The following is a 6,304-nucleotide window of genomic DNA, read 5'->3' as shown; positions in this document are numbered from 1 at the left end:
AAAACAAATGCGTACATCATTTTGGCTTGCAGTGTAGCTCAGTGGGTAGAGCTCTAACCTGGCATGCATGATTGAAGCCCTGGGTGTGAATCCCAGTCCTGAAGAAGAAATGAATATATCACAAAACGTTGGGACAAAGAGAAAGCACTCAGAAGTTAGTGTGAAGACTACAGTGAAGAAAATGATGTCAGGCAGTAATGTGGTCTTTAAGATGTAGGGACCAGAACAAGAGGAAACCAACCCAAAATAAGCACGAGGAAGGGGAGCTCAATAAAAGTGCAGGTGGAAAGAATAAAATAGAGGATAAAACTGAGCAGTGAAAACTGACTCAAGGAAAAGTTTGTGCTTTGGAAAAATCACTGAATTTGATACATCTTGGTGAGAATAGGCATGACAAAAGAGACAAGCTCAAAGTTACCAAATCACTCTGAAAAGCTATATACTATGAGATTGCAGGCCTGTCACTCTGGAGAAGGTAAAATAATATAGATAAAAAAGATCACCAACTGCCTTTTATTCCTGGAAGGGAAAATTAAGAAAGGTAGAGGAGGGCAGGGGAACTGTGTAGAGCAGTGAATCTATTCTACCTGTCACTGCGGGTCTTTCACCTTATGCATGTGTCAGAACCCGCTGATCCTGAAATGAAGTAAGCATGGGTGTTTCAAAGCTTAAAAATGCTGGCATAAGCTCCAAGGATGATTTTAGAATCACTGTGTGGGGCCATGCTGCAGTTCCTAGTTGTGGCAAAGAAAACATTGAATGTGGTTGCTGCACACCCACCAACCATGAAGCTGGGGATGATGCAAGTCATTACCTGGGCATTCGGTGCGTTCTCCTGGAGGACTCTCCCGCTCAGAGCTTGCAGGAGGGATTGGATGCAGGCAGGTGGGCCTGCAGCAGCTTATGGGTCCCTCCGGGGCCAAGGACCACAGCTAAATGTACAAATCTCTGTCCTATTTGACAAGCGCTGAGCATTGGATCATCCATTGCTAGAATAAGTTATAGCATGTCTGTGCAGCTCCAGGACTGCACGTGAACCCACGTGATAACAGAGTTTCAGGGGATATGTGTTGGGCATATATTTAAAAACCACGTCTGATTAACTCCTTCATGTGCAGTAGGAACTTTACATGAAGTTGATATTGGCTATAAACTCACACCAATGCTTCATAGCTAACAGTTTACCTTGGGCCTCAAAGAAGACTTGGACTTTGAATTTTGAAGAGTGCTGGAATTTTTCAGACTTTGTAGAACAGATTAAAGGGCTGGGGATATAACTTAGAGGTACAAGTGCCTGCTTGTGGAAGAGATTACTACAGTTCCCATTGTATGAGGGATATGAAGTTGTTATTGTATTGAGAAGTTAAGGAGACATGTTTGAATGTGAAGTTGACAGGGGTGAATTTTGAGTGTCGGTCCCGATAAGTCAAATGCAGTATCTCAGGAAACACATGCAAGGTTCGGAAAGCATGCTCTTGACTGACTTTGTGGGTCGTGGAGGTGGGACCTTAAGTAGCACATAAGATCCCTGGCCCCTTTCTCTCTGGCACAGTTTTCCTTCTCTAATTTCCAACAACCATGAACTGAGCAGCTTTGCTCCTTCATGTTCTTTTCCCATGATTCTTCTATCTTGGAAGCAACTGATTATAGACTGAAGACATGATCCTGTTAACTCCTTGCTCCTTTCAATTGCAGGTGCCTGCTACTGTGTCCAGCAGCAGAAAGGTGAGTGGAAGAGCGGATTCACTGGACTCAGAGGACAGCACTATGCATTTTTCAAATCTTAGACAACTTTACAGCAAAAAGAGTGAATCTAACTATATGAGAATTTAATATTTATGAGGTGGACAACCCGAGCATAGAATGCAGGATGCTACCCAAAACAAACTCTAAGTGTATAATAAGCCTATTTACACTGTCAGTGAAACACATACTGGCAAATTACTGCCCTCAGTAATGCTGGAAATTGGTGACATTGGTGAGAGCAAAAGTCATGGTACTGCACTCTAAGCACTGTAAAATTTTCCCATCTGCACTCAGCGATAGAGGTTCTTCCCATGGGGTTGCAGGAGTAGGTTCAGCAAATGTGAATCGGCTCTTCCTGTAGAGTGGGAATGAACTATTAACTTCATGTAGGGTACATGGCGGGTGGGATCCAGGATTCTCACTGATGGCGTAGGAGGCCATAGGTAAAGCAGAAGAGGCAGCGAGAATCATTTTGTTGGAAATTCTTTCCAGTTGGAGATATTAGTATAAGAGCATGCAAATTTAAATACAGAATCAGAAATTCACATGTATGACTGGTTATGGATGTCTGTATATGTCAACAGAGTATATACATGTGTATTCATTGTGCAGTTAGCAGAGAAAGCCGGTATCTGACAACTTCCCAGTTGCAATGAGTACCCATAATACGCAGATGTTGATGTCTAGAACCATTTCTAATAAAAGGGACCAGTGTTCCTTGGAAAAATGACTGAATTCAGGGCTGGGGAAACCCATGTATAATAAAAAGGTGAAGCACTACATATTCCTAGAAACTAAAGAGTGAAAATATGTTAAAAGACACAACAGTGTTGCACTTGGCATAATCCAGCATGTGAGCAACTGGAAAAAAATGGTTTGTTCTTTTCATCAACTAAAAACCATTGCAAAAAAAAGAGATAGAGGGAAAAATCTGTAGAATAATGAAGATTTATGGGGCAAAATAAACATTACAATATAAACCATATTTGGATATACATTGAAAAAAACTACTTTGAAAAGTCTAAGTGCATCAAGAATTACTGAGCATAGATATTGATGAGTTACATACTTTTAGAAATCATAACTATTGTCTTTATTTTTTAAATGTCCTTATCTATAAGAAATGTGCATTGAAATAGTGAGAGAAGAAAGAGTGTGGTGCTTCTGATCTGCTTTTCATTCTTCCAATGAATTCAATGCATGTGGGTGGGGGAACTCACTGGAACCAGATTTGCTGTATAGCAAAAGATGTGTAGTGCATCCACCATACTATCCTATGTATTATATGTTTCGGGCTTTCTGTAATAAAAAGCTTCCATGACAATAGCATCCATTGTGGGTGGAGTCCTAAGAGACCCCGATCACATTTTAGTAACAAAATTAGTAAATGGCCAAACTGTTCCAAACAGACTGTGGGTGAGTCCTAAGAGACCCCGATCACATTCTAGTAACAAAATTAGTAAATGTCCAAACTGTTCCAAACAGACTGAGAAAACATGAATTCCAGTGCAGGAAGTAAAAGTCCTCAGTGCTCAAGCCACACTCAGATGTTTCAGGACAAGGGAGTTTTGCAGTCCAGTTCCTCCAGTGCCATCGGCAAGCTAATCCCTGTCAGAAGTGTGGAAGCCACAGCCCACAGAAATGGTGCTTGTTCAGTACCTGCTTCCAGGCTCGCTCTCTTGGATTCATAAACCAGATGAGCACGCTCCTGGGTAAGAAAAGTCTAGGCTAACACTCTGAGAGGTACAAAGGTCGTAGATAAATAAGTAGCATCTCTAGCATAGAAGGAAACTAAATAAAGAGGTTTGTTCCAAATAATGACAATATGATTTAGCATTGGAAAACAATCTTTTCCTTTTAATTTGTCACATAGAAAATATATCAAATATTTAATCATGTGAGTGGATATAGGAAAAGAGTTTGGAAGAAATTCAACATCAGTTCATGGAATAATATTTATTTAACTAGTATAAAAAGGAAACTTCCATTTCCTAAAATCATCAGGAAGCATACTCAAAAGGAAACGGTCAAGGGGCTTGGGGATATATCACAGTGGTTACAGCGCCTGCCTGGCAAGTGCAAGGTCCTGAGTTCGACTCCCAGCACACACACACAAAAAGGAAATGGTAGAATAGTTATGCTTAAAGTCAGCAAGAAGACATGAATGTACATTAATGTGTGTATGTTTCACCACAGCACTGAGACACAAAGTTAGAGCTATGATTACCAGAATAAGTAAGGGATACTAACAGGTAAAAGAATGTTTAAGCGACAATATCATTGTGTACCATAAAAATTTACAGGAGGTGGGATGTAATATTTAAGTGATTGAGACTTGAGAACCAGGTAGACATCTGATTAGTATGGCCAAACTGAAATATGTTTGACACAAAAAACCCTTTGGATTAGAGCAACTAATAAATAATATGACATTTGTAACAGCAACTAAATCTTAGAAACACTATATCTAAAAGGAAGCCTGACAAAGATGATTACAGTCTTTACAGAGGCAACTGTGCTGACAGATTCGGGTAAAAAAAGTGTATAATCAATAGAGCAGTGTGTCACAAAACTGTAAAACTCAACTTCCCTTAAATTCCTTATAGTTTAGTACCTTCCCTGTAGCCGCCAAAATGAAAACCAAGCGTGGGTTACTATCTTGTGCTTCCCAATTTAACCCTAGAAACTAACAAGAGAGAGGAAACAAAACCTAGCAAGCATACATAGCAACCATATGTAAAGAACATTTCTTTGAGGAAGCCCTGGAGGAGACTGAAGACTTTAATGGACTGTAAGCAATGTGCTAGAGTAAGAGTAGCATGTAGAACAGTGAATCATGCATAGTGACAGTAGATATTCTTTAATAAGTATATGTAGCATATCTACGTGCATGTGCTCAACCATTTCTTTAAAGATACACTTAAAACAACAGTTCAACATATATAGTATATTCACTAATACATGTACACATATGCTTTTTTAACCTATACATATCGATAGCCTAGATGTACAGTTTATATATTTTCTATTGATTTAAAGTCCATACAGACATTTAGTAGAGATGTAAAATAGCCTCTTGACTCTAAATGGGCATTGAAAGGTAACAGTCATGCTCTGGACTACCGAAAATTAACTCCCTTTGCCGGGCGTGGTGGCGCATGTCTGTAATCCCAGCACTCGCGAGGCTGAGGCAGTAAGATTATTGTGAGTTTGAGACCAGCCTGGGCTACAAAGTGAGTTCAAGGCCGGTCTGAACTGCATATCGAGACCTTGTCTCAAAAGACCAAAAAAAAAAAAAAAAAAAAAAAAAAAAAAAAAAAAAGAAAATTGGATCCCTTCACAGAAGCAGGACTTACCCAACCTCCATGCTGCCGCTCACCCTCTTCCCACTCAACATCCATCTTTTAGAAGGAAAGGACGGGAGATCCGCCTCTGGCTGGTGACGAGCCCTCCTAGGAAGATGTGGTTGCCCTTGAAGAGGTCAGCACAATATTTGGCTCCTCGGTGCGGCCCCTCGGTGCGGCCCCTCAGTTCAGCCCCGGAGATCCTGGGCAGCGAAGTCAACCTGACAACTCTCCTTCCTTCCCATGGCTGTCACCATGGGGACTATCAGAGACTGAGGGCAGCTGACTGCGGTGGGCAGGACCAGAGACCGAACCCCGCTGGCAAAGACGACGAACGGAGGAATCTGCAGATTATTGTTTGGCTCCTCCTGTCAGACCACGCACGCGTCACCTGATATGACCCCCAGAGATGCACACTCGTGGGGTCAGATCAGTGTAATAGACTTGATTTCAGTTTCCGTCTTCAAGGAGGGACTGGACTGTGTTGTGTAAACTTACGACCTGAGGGTGGACTGAGCAAGTGCAGCCCATAGGCAGGGTCTCCAAACCCTCCAGATCTCACTTTTTAGTCAGGCCTGCACGCCAGAGAAAGATTTTGTTGTGAGCACCCTTTGCGGCTCAGGGGAATCTAGGATTGCAAGGCTTCCTCTGGGAGGAACAGACTAAGGTCCGTACACGGCAGAGGTCCGCGCTCTGGCCGGAACTAAAGTGACGACCCCCAGAGAGGACAGAGGGGACCCGGAGAATAACAGAGGGGACACAGAGAATCCCGTTCCGCCCCTTGTCAGCCATAGGACACGACAGGCACGTTGCCGGAAGTGACGTCCACTGAGTAGCGCATGGAAGGGTCGGGGCAACGTGAGGTTCTTTTGTGAAGTGTGCGCTTCAGGTGAAGGAAGCGGAGAGGGCCGCGTGAATTCGTGAGTCGTGGTATTGGGCTGTGGGGAGTAAGGAAGGCCCAAACTCACAGGGTCACGGTACAACTCAGTTCTGTCTTGTCTCCGGGGCTCACAGAGAGGCCGACTTGTAAGAGTGAGTTTCTCTCTTCAGTCTCAGGGCCCTGGAGTCACAGCCTTAGTCTGAGGGAAACAGAGTCAGGTCCTTGCAGGATGGTTGTTGGGGTCTGCCAGGAACCAAAGTGGCGACCCCTGAGGACTGAGGGGGAGCAGAAAATCCCTTTACACCCTTGCGCTCAGAAAGCCTCCCCTCGTCAC

General features: G+C 43.0%; 1 protein-coding gene across 2 annotated transcripts in view; it reads left to right on the top strand.

The window, feature by feature from the left end:
• Positions 1-6,304, top strand: part of LOC102027876 (melanoma-associated antigen 10-like) — a 10,311-nt gene that overhangs the window by 1,011 nt on the left and 2,996 nt on the right. Inside the window, exon 2 of one of the 2 annotated variants that reach the window (XM_013505540.1) lies at positions 1,696-1,725. The gene's annotated coding sequence lies outside the window, so the exon portion shown is untranslated. Of the gene's footprint in view, positions 1-1,695; positions 1,726-5,925; positions 6,011-6,304 lie in introns of those variants that run through there. The other variant, XM_005406413.1, reaches the window with a different exon arrangement.

The sequence above is a fragment of the Chinchilla lanigera genome, unplaced genomic scaffold (assembly GCF_000276665.1).
Source record: "Chinchilla lanigera isolate Chin_1 unplaced genomic scaffold, ChiLan1.0 scaffold00097, whole genome shotgun sequence".
NCBI lineage: Eukaryota > Metazoa > Chordata > Mammalia > Rodentia > Chinchillidae > Chinchilla > Chinchilla lanigera.
The sequence above is the reverse complement of the archived record's forward strand: the minus strand, read 5'-3'. Positions and strand labels throughout refer to the sequence as shown.